We start from the raw sequence: 13167 nt of genomic DNA, 5'->3' as shown, positions 1-13167 counted from the left end.
ACGAATGTATGAACGATTACAAACAAAAGAGGGGGAACACGATATGTTTAAGATTGCCAAAGCCAGGAAGCATAGAAGGTAAGATCTAAGGGCTGTGAGGTTTATAAAGGGCGAGGATGGGCGGGTACTTGTTAAGGAGCAAGACATCAAGCTAAGATGGCAAACTTATTTCCACAACCTTTTCAACAATGAGAGGGCCTACCAAGAAGAATCTGACAGCACAATCACACAACCACAACAACGAAATAACTGCTACTGTCGACGTATCACACAGGAAGGGGTGAGGACTGCAGTTAAGAGGATGGGAAGGGCTAAGGCAGTTGGCCTAGATAATATACCCATTGAGGTATGAAAATGTCTGGGAGAGGAAGGGGTCGAGTGGTTAACTAGATTGTTCAATGTCATCTTCAAATCCGGTAAGATGCCAGATCATTGGAGGAGCAGCGTCGTAGTCCCTATTTATAAGAACAAAGGAGAAGCCCAATGTTGTGGGAACTACAGAGGTATCAAGCTACTAAGCCACACTATGAAGCTATGGGAAAGAGTTATTGAGGTTAGAGTTAGACGGAAAACTCAAGTCACGATTAACCAATTTGGTTTCATGCCAGGAAGGTCTACTACGGAGGCAATACACATCCTAAGAAGGCTTATGGAAAAGTATAGGGAGAAGAAACGTGATTTGCATATGGTGTTCATAGATCTAGAAAAGGTGTACGAAAGTGTGCCACGTAAACTGCTTTGGGAGAGCCTAGAGGGGAGAGGGATTCTGGGGAAATACATAGAGATAATCATGGATATGTATGCCAAGACTGCAACTAGTGTCCGTGCACCCGTGGGGGATACTGATTTCTTCCCGGTGGAGGTAGGCCTTCATCAGGGCTCAGCGTTGAGCCCATTTCTCTTTGCAGTAGTCTTAGACGAGTTGTCAAAGTCGATTCAAGAGTCAGTCCCGTGGTGCATGATGTTTGCAGATGATATTGTGTTAGTTGGTGAGAGAAAACAATATCTGAACATGAGGCTAGAGGAATGGCGATATGCTTTAGAGATGAAAGGTTTAAGGATTAGCCGTGCAAAGACCAAGTATCTCTGCTGTGACTTTGGTGGGGTAATCGACGATGAAGAGGTGCAGATCAACATTGAGGGCCAAGTGGTGCCGCAGTTAACGAAGTTCAAGTACCTAGGTTCGTTTGTCTAGAGTGATGGGGAAATAGATAGTGATGTGGCTCACCGCGTGCAGGTAGGTTGGTGCAGATGGAGAGCAGCTACAAGAGTTTTATGCGACAAGAGATTTCCAGCTAAACTAAAAGGAAGATTTTACAGGGTTGCGGTTAGACCAGCCATGTTATATGGAACAGATTGTTGGGCCATCCAGAAGACGCATTCACAAAAGTTGGAGGTAGCAGAGATGAGAATGCTAAGGTGGATGTGTGGGAACACAAGGTTGGACCGAATCAAAAATAACGTAGTTCGGGAGAGATTAGGGGTGACTTGCATATCAAATAAGATAAGGGAGGGGAGATTGAGATGGTTTGGACATGTGAAGAGAAGGCAGATGACGGCTCCTGTTAGATTGGTAGAAAATATTACTATAGAGGGGAGGATTGGTAGAGGTAGACCCAAGATGACATGGGAGGAGAGGATTAGACATGATTTGATAGATATGCACCTCTCCGAGGACATGGTTGAGGATAGAAACTCTTGGAGATGTAGGATTAAGGTTAAAGACCTCTAGGTCAATGCATAGTTTCTTGTTAGAAATGTATTTTAGGGTTTTTCTTTCCCTTTTTGTTTTGTGACGCTTCGTTTTTTGTCATATTTTCTTTTTGATTTTAACTCAACCTAATGTAATATGTTTAAGTATCCATCTATTTATTTGCAAGGTCTGAATGATATACTATTATAATATTTTATTTTATTTTGACATTATTTTCTACTATTTTAATATCTAGCACTATTATCAACGCCTTCATGTATCTATTTAGTATTAGACTATTATTATTCGCATTATCATAACAAACTATTATTATTATTATTATTTATTTATTCTTTTTCTCCTTTTTTTATTTTATCTTATTTATTTATTTATATTGTTATATAGTAGCCTAGTGTTGCACTTATGTTTTTCCTTTATATGGTTTCATACGTATTCTTTTAGAGCTGGTGGTCTCTCTGGAAACAACCTCTTTATTCTTTGGATAGAGGTGCAGTTTGTCTACATCCCACCCTCCCCAGACCCTGGTAATAGCTTTGCTATTGGTGTGACTTTTACTGGGTACGGTTTGTTGTTGTGTACATAATTAAAAGAGTCTCGTGGGTTCGATATCCGAACTTACTTAGCTGTACTAGAGTCGACCGGTTCACTTGCCGGTTAGTAGTTTAGATAAGTTTAAGAGTCTGGAATTTATTACTTAGTGTCTAGATTAGCGTAATTTTAGTTAATAATATTAAACTACTTTAAGAACATCAAGTTTTTGGCGCCGTTGCCGGGGACTCTTGGCAATTGCGTTATTAGCTTTGATTAGCCTTACTTGCTATATACGTGCTATTTGTATTTTGTTTTGTTTTTGAGTCGTAGGAGTTAGGTTAATATAGTTTAGTTTAATTGTTAGTTTTATTTAGGAGTATTTTAGTAGGAGTCTACTTCGTTTTATTTTATTTTGAGTCGTAGGAGTCTAATTGTCTGTGTCTTTTATTTGTCTTGAGTCTCGTAAATATGTGTGAGATTTGTACTATATTAAACTTATGTTTAATATAGTGTTGCACTTATGTTTTTCCTTTATATGGTTTCATACGTATTCTTTTAGAGCTGGTGGTCTCTCTGGAAACAACCTCTTTATTCTTTGGATAGAGGTACAGTTTGTCTACATCCCACCCTCCCCAGACCCTGGTAATAGCTTTGCTATTGGTGTGACTTTTACTGGGTACGGTTTGTTGTTGTGTACATAATTAAAAGAGTCTCGTGGGTTCGATATCCGAACTTACTTAGCTGTACTAGAGTCGACCGGTTCACTTGCCGGTTAGTTGTTTAGATAAGTTTAAGAGTCTGGAATTTATTACTTAGTGTCTAGATTAGCGTAATTTTAGTTAATAATATTAAACTACTTTAAGCACATCAAGTTTTTGGCGCCGTTGCCGGGGACTCTTGGCAATTGCGTTATTAGCTTTGATTAGCCTTACTTGCTATATACGTGCTATTTGTATTTTGTTTTGTTTTTGAGTCGTAGGAGTTAGGTTAATATAGTTTAGTTTAATTGTTAGTTTTATTTAGGAGTATTTTAGTAGGAGTCTACTTCGTTTTATTTTATTTTGAGTCGTAGGAGTCTAATTGTCTGTGTCTTTTATTTGTCTTGAGTCTCGTAAATATGTGTGAGATTTGTGGTGGATCCCATTTTACGCTTATATGTCCTCAATATGTGGGGTGCTTGGCACATTATTATACTAACCCTCCTGTGCAGCCGCAATAAAATTTTTGGCAGGGGCCTTCTTCGTATTATTATGATGATCTATCTCAGCAGCCTCAGCATATTCAGGGTCGATTTGATGGTCAGTATTCTAATAACAACCATGTTGAGAATAGTTTGTCCGAGAATAGTATGAAGAATTTAGAGAACATGTTAGCTCAATATTTGGCCTCAGATTCCCAACAGAAGTTAGTTGAGCAGGACATCATCTTGAAAAATCAGCAGAGCGTTATTACAGATCTCTAACGTACAATAGAAATCATTACTAGGAGATTGGTTGAAGAAGAGGAAGAAGAAAAGAGATTGAAGTTACTAGAGTGACTCTGATGATGAAATAGATGAAGAAGAGTAGGCTGCTTATCAGAGGTATTTAGTGAAGAAAGAAGAAATAGAGGAGGAAGTGGATTTGGAAGATTCACTTGAGTTGATGTTTGGTGTTAAAGAATAAATAGAGGAGGAAGTGGATTTGGAAGACTCGCATGAGTTGATGTTTGGTGTTGAAGAAAAGATAGAGGATGAAGTGGATTTGGGAGATTCACTTGAGTTAAGGTTTGGTGTTGAGGAAGAGGTTGAGAATACTTTATGTGAGGAAGATGAGTTTTTGGATTTGGAGTTAGAAGGGTTGCCTGAGTATGATGATATAGTTTAGTTCAATTCGGAGGGTGACTTGGCATTTTCTGAATCCCTATTAGATGATATGGAAATAGTGGTGGTGGAAGAGCATCACAGCTGGCCCGTGACACTTATAATAAAGGTTGCTCATAAATCAAAACCACGGCAGAAGGTGAAGAGAAGAGCATCTACGAACCGAAATAATTTGCAAGTCAGAAGATGGTCTATAGGAAAGAAGAAGCCATTGAAATTCAAGAATGATCAGTCTTCTCGATACATGTCATGCATCCGGTTCTTGCCAGGTGAGTTTAAATTTTGGTGGTCTGACCCGTTAAGATTTTTAAATCATTTTTCAATTCCACCGAGAAAATTTTAATGTTTAACAAGTACCGGGTGGCGCTGAACGGGTTATATAGGGTCCAGATCAAAGAGAAACCTCCTGATTAAGTTTAAGTGTGGGGAGGCTCCGTGGAGTTTGTGTAATTGTTGAGTCACTAACGTAGTCTTTTGTAGTTTTTCTTTGTTTTTGTGTTTTTAAGTTTTTGTGGGATTTGAGCTAGAAGAGCATCCCCATGAAATGTATTGCAAAATTCAAGTGTGGGGATGGAGCAGCAGGAGCTGTATACTTTTTTATTTATCTATTTGCTGCTATTATTCTTATTATATATTGGTTGTGTTGGTTGGTTTGGTAATACTTTGAATGTTTAACATTTATCAAGATTGATAAGATAAGCTTTTAGATCTTGTTTTTTTTGTCGCTTCCATTCGTGTGTGTGAGAAGGAGATACAGTTTGCTGAGTACGTTCGGAATTAGAGGGCATTCATAGAAGAAGACTATGGCATCATATTTCATGCGCATATTTCTAGCTAAGTCTTTTCCATTTATCTATCTTGCTTGTTTATTTTTATTTTTGTTTTTCTTTTTAGATTTTTAGTTTTTTGTATTTTGAATTTTTTTTTATTTTTTCGTCCTTATCCTTGCATTGAGGATAATGAAAAATTTAAGTGTAGGGATAGGACATTTGAGTCGTAGTTAAATTTTATTTTAATTATATTAAAAAAAAGTTTTGAAAAATGTCCCTTGATTTTGTCTCTTTTTGCATTTAAATGGGAGATGAGGATACTTATCGGGAATCGGTTTTTCAAACTACTAATAATATGATATAATATTAAAGAAAGCGTACTTAGCTTGGGATGTGTCGGTAGGCCCAACTATTCTTGAAAGGTTTCCCATTACATATTCTTAATTAACCTAATTAATCTTAGATTTTGTGGGTTCTCGTCCTAAGGGGGGACAGTGAAGCTGAAATTTGATAAGGCATAGAGAGTATTACTTACCCTAAGGTGGTGAGAATTAAATGCACTTTAAAATTAGCACGTCATTCCGTTTTATGAAAATAAATAAAGAGTGGTGGCGCCCTGCAAATGTCCAATTTTATACAAGATTTAGTCTTTAGTTATATATTTTTAGGTAAAAGATGCCTAAGTGCACAATAAAAAAACAATAATATATATATATAATAAATAAGAAAAGAAAAGGTGAGAAAAGTTATGTAATGAAAAATGTCAAAGAAGCATTCTCAAAAATAGAAAACGATGCCAAATTGCACATACTAGACGAGACTGAGAGTTTACGTGTTACCAAGGGGATGGCGACTCTGAGGATACACTATTAGGGCTCGAAAGTTTCTAGTCACTAAATATTGTCTTAGGGCATATATAGGACAAGGTCTAATAATATTTAGGACATGCTCGTACGACCTCACGTGACCTATCATCCATTAATTCCATCTAAGTGCATTTTCTTCTTACCATTAAGGGGTTGTTATCTTACGGTGATATGTTGAACCAGTTTGCTTCAACTCGATTATTTTTAATTGTCTTTACTATGCTTGAGATGGGGTAGGTTGATCTTAACTCTAAAGGTGTGAGACCCATAGGTTTTTGATATCACATGAACTTAAATGCTTAATGTACGTGGGGGCTTGATAGGCTGGTGGCTGGGTTTAAGTGGACAACAATATCGGCAATTGCGGTTTTTACGTTTATCTGAGCTTTAAGATATCCTAATATGTTTTTAGGACCGTATTTCTCCAATTCTAATCCCATTGCAATTAGAGTTTTTCAGGGACGAAAAAAGATAACTGTGGGGATATTTGATATAAGGCTAAGTATATATAAATCCCTTATATGTTCAATATAATATTTTATTAGTTTTCGTTCGGTTTTAATTAGAATTTGTATATTACTAATTTATATGAATATTTTTGGTTCTGGGTTTCAATCATATCGAAAAGAGGGCGAAAACCAAGCGAAAACAAGCAAAATGGGAGAAGGCTCGTCGCGCGGCACTTTGGGCTCAGTTTTCTAGAATCTTCTACAAATATTAAGTCTATAGGCTACGATTTCTAGAATCTTCTACAAATAATATTATTCAATTAAATAAATCTTAGTGTGCTGCTAACCTAATTGAATATATTAGACTGCCTTTGATTTTCGCGCTGTAAGGTAGGATTTCGTATAGACGAACTAGTTTGTAATTAATTAGGTGACCGTAAGGAAACTTGATTTTTAATATTGGTGTGCATTAAACTTATTAGAAACCCATAGGTGTCTCTTGAGAAGGGTCAGGGGTCCTGTTCGGGTTTTCTCTTAAGCGTGTGTTTTACGATCCCAGTTCCATAACTAATATTCTCCCGGTTAATTGATAACTGAAACTTAGGGGATTCTAGCCTATGTGGTTGTTTGTCATCATGTGAGTTAAGTCCAAGTTTTAAGTTTAGTCGTCTTTAGTTTCCTTAATTAGTTTAAATTAGTTTAAAATTAGTTTATTAGTAAAACCCCCCTTAAACAGATAATAAATAAATAGTCGTGTCTGTAGTTGAGTCTAATTTAGCTAGTTTACATAATTAAAAGAGTCTCATGGGTTCGATATCCGGACTTACTTAGCTATACTAGAGTCGACCGGTTCACTTGCCAGTTAGTAGTTTAGTTAAGTTTAAGAGTCTAGAATTTATTACTTAGTGTCTAGATTAGCGTAATTTTAGTTAATAATATTAAACTACTTTAAGCACATCATATATCTTGTTAAAACATTTATCAGATGACCTTGAAAGTATCTGTAGAGGCAGCGGGATGCATAAACCAACGCTAAAACTAACTTTTCAAGCATGGAATATCTGGTTTCAGCATCCGCCAACGTTCTCCTTATATAGTAGATAGGAGTTTGGATAGATTTTCTATCAATCAAGAGGACTGCACCAATCGCAATGACAAATGCAGACAAGTATAATGTCAATGGCTCTCCCATTTGAGGCGCATTCAAGGTTGGTAGCTCTATTAAACACCTTTTTACTTCCAAGAAAGTCTGTTCTGCTTCAGTAATCCACTAGAAATGAGTTTTCTTAAGACAATTCCGAAGCATGGATACAAAAAGGAATGATTTTGGCGCGTGATTAGCCAAGAACCTGTTTAAGGCAACCAGCCTGCCATTTAAAGTTTGAACCTCTTTGAGGGAAGAAGGAGATGGCATCCACGCTATAGCTTGTACTTTTTTAGGGTTAACTTTAAAACCATCATTTGTAACTATGACCCCCAGAAATTTTCCTTCCTCCATACCAAAAGAACATTTACTTGGGTTGAGTTTCATGTTTATTTCCTTTAGTGTCCGGAACATCTCTTCGATGTCCCGCAACATTTGATCTTCCTCAATATTCTTAATCACAAGATCATCCATATAAACTTCTAAATTGTTTCCAATTTGTTCTTTGAATGCGTTATCCATAAAACGCTGATAAGTAGCTCTCACGTTTTTTAGACCAAATAGCATCATTTTGTAGCAAAAAGTGCCCTGATCAATACGGAAAGCAGTCTTGTCTTCATCTCTCACTGCCATACAGATCTGATGGTAACCTTTGTAAGCGTCCAAAAAGCATTTTAACTTGAATGGAGCTACCACAACTGCTTTCAAATTGATTTCTGGCAGCGGATAACAATCATTTGGACACGCTTTATTCAAATCTTTGAAGTTGATGCACATCCGCCAACTCCCATTACTGTTGGCAACCATGAGACGTGGTACTGAATTTCAAGGATGATCCCTGCATTCAACAATTCTTGAACTTGTTCATTCATGTCTTTAGTTTGATCAGGATGCATCTTCCTCTTCTTCTGAATTATTAACGTGAACGCCGGATTTACACGCAGCTTATGTTCAGCCCTGCTTCATGATACGCCAGTCATGTCTGCAAGTTGCCATGCAATAACATAAATATTCTTTGTAAGTAGTTGCTTCAAGAACGTGTGCACAATATCTGACACAGTAGGTCCTATCACGACCATCTGCTCTGGGAATTTGGGGTTTAAAACCCATTTCCCTGGCTTGGTTCTTGCGGATAATTTTGGTGTTTTGACTGGTTTTGACCCTTCAGTTGGGAAGCAATGTTTGTTAACGTGAATTATAGTTATCCATGTCCATGTGGGAACTCCCACTGCACCATGCGTAGTTGACGGGTTAGCGTTGAAATCACTAATCGATTCCCGACCTAGGATCACATCATGTTTGGAACGCACAGAAAATACTAGGAATTCAACATATTCTATTCTCGAGTGAACCCCATCAATAAGCATTACTAGAAAAGTAATTACTCCTCGCGGATGCATAACTTCATAACCAAATCCTGACACTAGAGCGTGGATGGGTTTCAATCAAGCCTTATCCTCTCCTCAAGTTGATCAAATCATTGTTCATACATAATATCTGATGAGCTTCCCGAGTCAAAAACACATATTAGGATCGGTACGGGCCAATTAACACCGTGATCAACAATGGGTTTTTCATACAAGGGCCACACTTTACACTTGGAAAAACAACTGGTTCTGCCTTCCAATCATCACTATCAATTTCGAACCTCTTGTACCCACGAATCTGGCCGCTTTGGATCATGTGTACATTCAAATCTTTGATCTTCCTCTTCAGCAGGCCATTATCGATGCGGGCGAGTTGGTTACGCATGCCCTGCCTAACATTTTTAAGTAAATGTTCCAATTTTCCAGACTTAATTGCCTCTTCAATTTCGTTTTCAAGCTAATGTAGTCATCCGTGTGATGACTAATGCCAGCCTAAAACTTTTTCTGTCGCAACAAACACTTTTTTCATCGTCATAATAGCATCCCATGACTTAGGCATTCCATCTCGACTAATCAAACATCTTATAAGATCTTTACTGCGGACATTTTGCCTAAAGGAGCCCCTCATCATATCTTCACTAATTCCACCAACATTCAACCCTTCTTTGTTAATGAAGTCTTCAATCGACTCATTATCACACCTGATCACATTTAAAAATTCTGATGGATCTCGCGTATGCTTCTTTTGTTGGATGAAATGTTGTGAAAATTTTGCCACCATATCATTCCAACTTTGAATTTTCCCATTCGGAAATTTCTCGAATCACTCGGGGTGGCTCTTGTTAACGTAAGCGCAAACATGTGGCACCAATAAGGCAAACCTATCCGTTCACCCCTACCACTTTTGTGAAGTTAAGGAGATGATCACTAGGATCAATATTCCCATCATACTTCCCTAAATTACTAGGGATCTTCACATTGACATGGAAATAAACATAAAATTTTCCGCAAATGTTGCAGGTCGATATGGCTTTGTAAAATCCACCTCTGCGTCACTACAGTACTTAGTATATTTGATAAACATCCGCAGGCGGCTCGTTTCGTCCCGACCATAGTTCTTACTGTCATAGCTCAAGTAATCACTATTATCTCCATGATACGTGTCATCACGATATCTGCGGGAGGCACGACTCTGATCGTACGCGTGTTTTCGATACAAGCTCTTATCGTCAAGACATACCTTCTCCCAACGCTCCCCTAAAAACGTCTTAGTCTCAATACTAGTGCCAGGTTTGCTCCGACGGATTGTCGGTGGAGGGGATAGAGATAAGGACGGTGAGTCTTCATACGTTAACGTTCTTGCTTGTACTCGTTCATTACGTAACATACGCTCGTACTCCTCAGCAATTCGCTCTTGTTCTTTCTGCAGCCACTCTTTAAGAGTTTGAATTTTCTTTCCAGATATGGGCCGATGGGTGAACCAACGTGTCTCCCCTCCCCCCTACGTCGTGGAGAATCCCAGATCTGTCATCAAAATCTAAAGTCCAATGATTCTGACGAGTTTTCACTATCACACGTCCATCATCATCAGGAGTAGGACCTTCGAGAATGATTGTTCGCTTCATCATCGCCGAAGTATTTGCCAGATTTTGCTGGATCTGACTCATTTCAAACGAAAATTACAATGAGATGTTATTCTAGTCAAAAACACGGATGGCGCCAATGAAGAAACACATATAAAATCGGTAATAGGGCTAGCTCTATATTTCCACCGGATAAGGATCAACAAGAGAGTTAGGTTAATGTGAGTCAATAATTAAGATAGATCCAAAATTGTATCCTAAAAAACAAAAAAAAACAATCATGAGCTCGTTACGGGAATGACAGAACAGGGGATCTTCCCGTAAGCACCCTCCGACGTGAGAATAAGTATCGTTCTTTCTAGAAAGAAAGTAACGAATGATTGATGTAATATAGGACTTATGAATGCCTACCTCATGATGATTGAGAAGGTATTTATAGCCGGAGGTGGGAGAATGTGATTGGCTAAGTTATCACTATCCAAAAGATGCTTCCGTTCACCTGAAGGGATGTGTGGCTTATTCTGATAAGGCTTAACAGTCTAGCCATGTTCTAGGCTGTTGGGGAATTTCCAGTTGTTCCTTCTTCATTGGTTAGACTATTATGTGCTCCATGTTAAGAAAGTAAATGTCATTGTAAAGGAATCTTTTGGTTATTAACTTTTTGTCTTTCAAAATGTGAAGTAACTTTTACTCTTGCCTGCGGGTGTCCTCTGCGAGCTTCTAGAAGGAATACTCTATAAATGTTTGTTCTTCTGCCTACGGATGTATCCCGCAGCCTATCAAGACTCGTCTTTTCTTCCTGCTGGTGGCTTTCGCAGGTTCATGAAGAATGTTTGGAGTTGTTTCTTGGCGGATGTCTCCCGCGGCTAACATATGAGTGACCCACAGGGATGCTAAATGGGCTGATGGTTCTTTCTGGATTCTTCCTGGCCTATCTCTATAGCTAGTTAAATATATATAAAGTTAGTAACTATTAAATTAATCTAGTTTTTTTTTTAAAATATTGCTTAATTTAATAGTATACCAAAATAAAAATAAAACCTAGATTATAAAATAATTACTAGTTTACAAATTATAGTTTTATAACTATATAATATAAAAGTGGTTTTTTTTTTTTGCATATACATATCTCCCCCTTTTTAAGATATTTAATTACATATTTCCGCTTTCTAAAAAATTAATTACATATTTCCTCTTTCTTAAACATATATATTACATATATACCCATTTTATTAGAAGTTTCTTATTAATAGACAATTCTATCCTTTATTTAAAAAAAACAATAAATATATATAATTTAAATATGATGCCAACACCTTCTCATAATTTTTAAATATAATCTTTTAAACAATGTATTTAAAAGTTTGAAGATATCAAACTCATTAAGGATGTCAAACTCATTGTTTACATATATTCATTGGTTAGATATATTGAATTGATGTTTGAGAAATTATGAACACAAAATCAAGAAAATTATTAATGGATTCTTCTTCTGTCATATTTTTCTTCTACCTCACATGGTATTGTGCAACCCCACCCTCATCTCTGGCAAGACCCACAACTTCTGATGGAAAATTTCCGATCTATCACTCCCATTAACTACCTGAACCATCACCACCACACTCAATCCACCACCATCTCGTTTTACAGGTTTGTTCTATCCCGTCTCCGGCGACCACCACCGTAGTCACGTTTTTCATATCTGAATCGAAGCCTTATCCAAACAGCCAGTAAGCTAAATATTCAAGCAACTGTAATGTGTTTTATGTTGTATATTGATGGTTAAAACTATTCTAATTCGCCAGGAAAGAAGGAAAGAGTGGTGGTGGTCATTCCCGGCGGTAATGAAATGGCCGGAAATTCGCCGGAGAATTAAGCTTGACGTATTTAGGTTAGACTTGGAGAAGACGATCTGAGTTTATGTAATTGATTATAACTTTTTTTGAAGTCTTTTTAAATACTTCAATTTATTAGTTGTAAGACATTGGGTAATTTGGTAATTTGACATGATAAAAGGAAATATGTAATTGACTTTTAGGTGGGGGAAATATGAAATTAGTAGGTTTACTAAGGATAAATATGTAAAAATCATTTTTTTTTTCTAAACAATTTTCAAAATGTTCTTTATTATAATTTTTATTACTTTTAATCAAATAAGTTATAGAACTCATTATTAGCACAATAAATAATATAATTCTACACATTTTTTTAGATTAATTAATTTTTTTTTTCATAATTAACTACCCATTCACATTTCCATTTCCATTTTTAAGAATTCTAATTTTAACTTTTAATTAAAAAGTATACCTAAAATAAAGATATTTTTAAGAAAATAATCTCAAATTAGTTTTAAAAAGTGAAGGAAATAATCTCGATTGTTTCAGCATATGAAAAGTGAGAAATAAAAAAGTCTTCAAGGAAAAATGTCATTAATTGAAGAAATTATTGGAGAAATCAAAGCGTTTGGTTTTCTTTGGTATATTACATGTTAAATTTGGTATATTACATGTTAAAAAGGCAATCCATAGACTGGCTAAATTAATGTAATTTTATTTTAATAAAATCCGGCGGTTTTGGGTGGGTGGGGTTCTCAGATTATGGAATGTTGTGTTTTAGGTGCTTTTGTCACCATATGTGTATGAAAGTTTATACTACAAAAAAAATACTATAAAATTTAAAAATTTAAAAATCCTACTACTTTAGGTTTCCCTGCCTTAAAATTTAACAAAGTTCGTTTTACTTGTTTTTGTTTATGTTACGTTTTTTCTAAAACCAATATTTAAAAAAAAACACAAAATACAGCAAATATTATCAGTTAATCAACTATTTGTTTACTTTTAAATTATTGTAAGTTGTATTATACAATAACTTTATATTAACAT

The sequence above is a fragment of the Bidens hawaiensis genome, unplaced genomic scaffold (assembly GCF_021521415.1).
Source record: "Bidens hawaiensis isolate Kalapana, Puna unplaced genomic scaffold, B.hawaiensis_p1.1 tig00006538_1, whole genome shotgun sequence".
NCBI lineage: Eukaryota > Viridiplantae > Streptophyta > Magnoliopsida > Asterales > Asteraceae > Bidens > Bidens hawaiensis.
The sequence above is the reverse complement of the archived record's forward strand: the minus strand, read 5'-3'. Positions refer to the sequence as shown.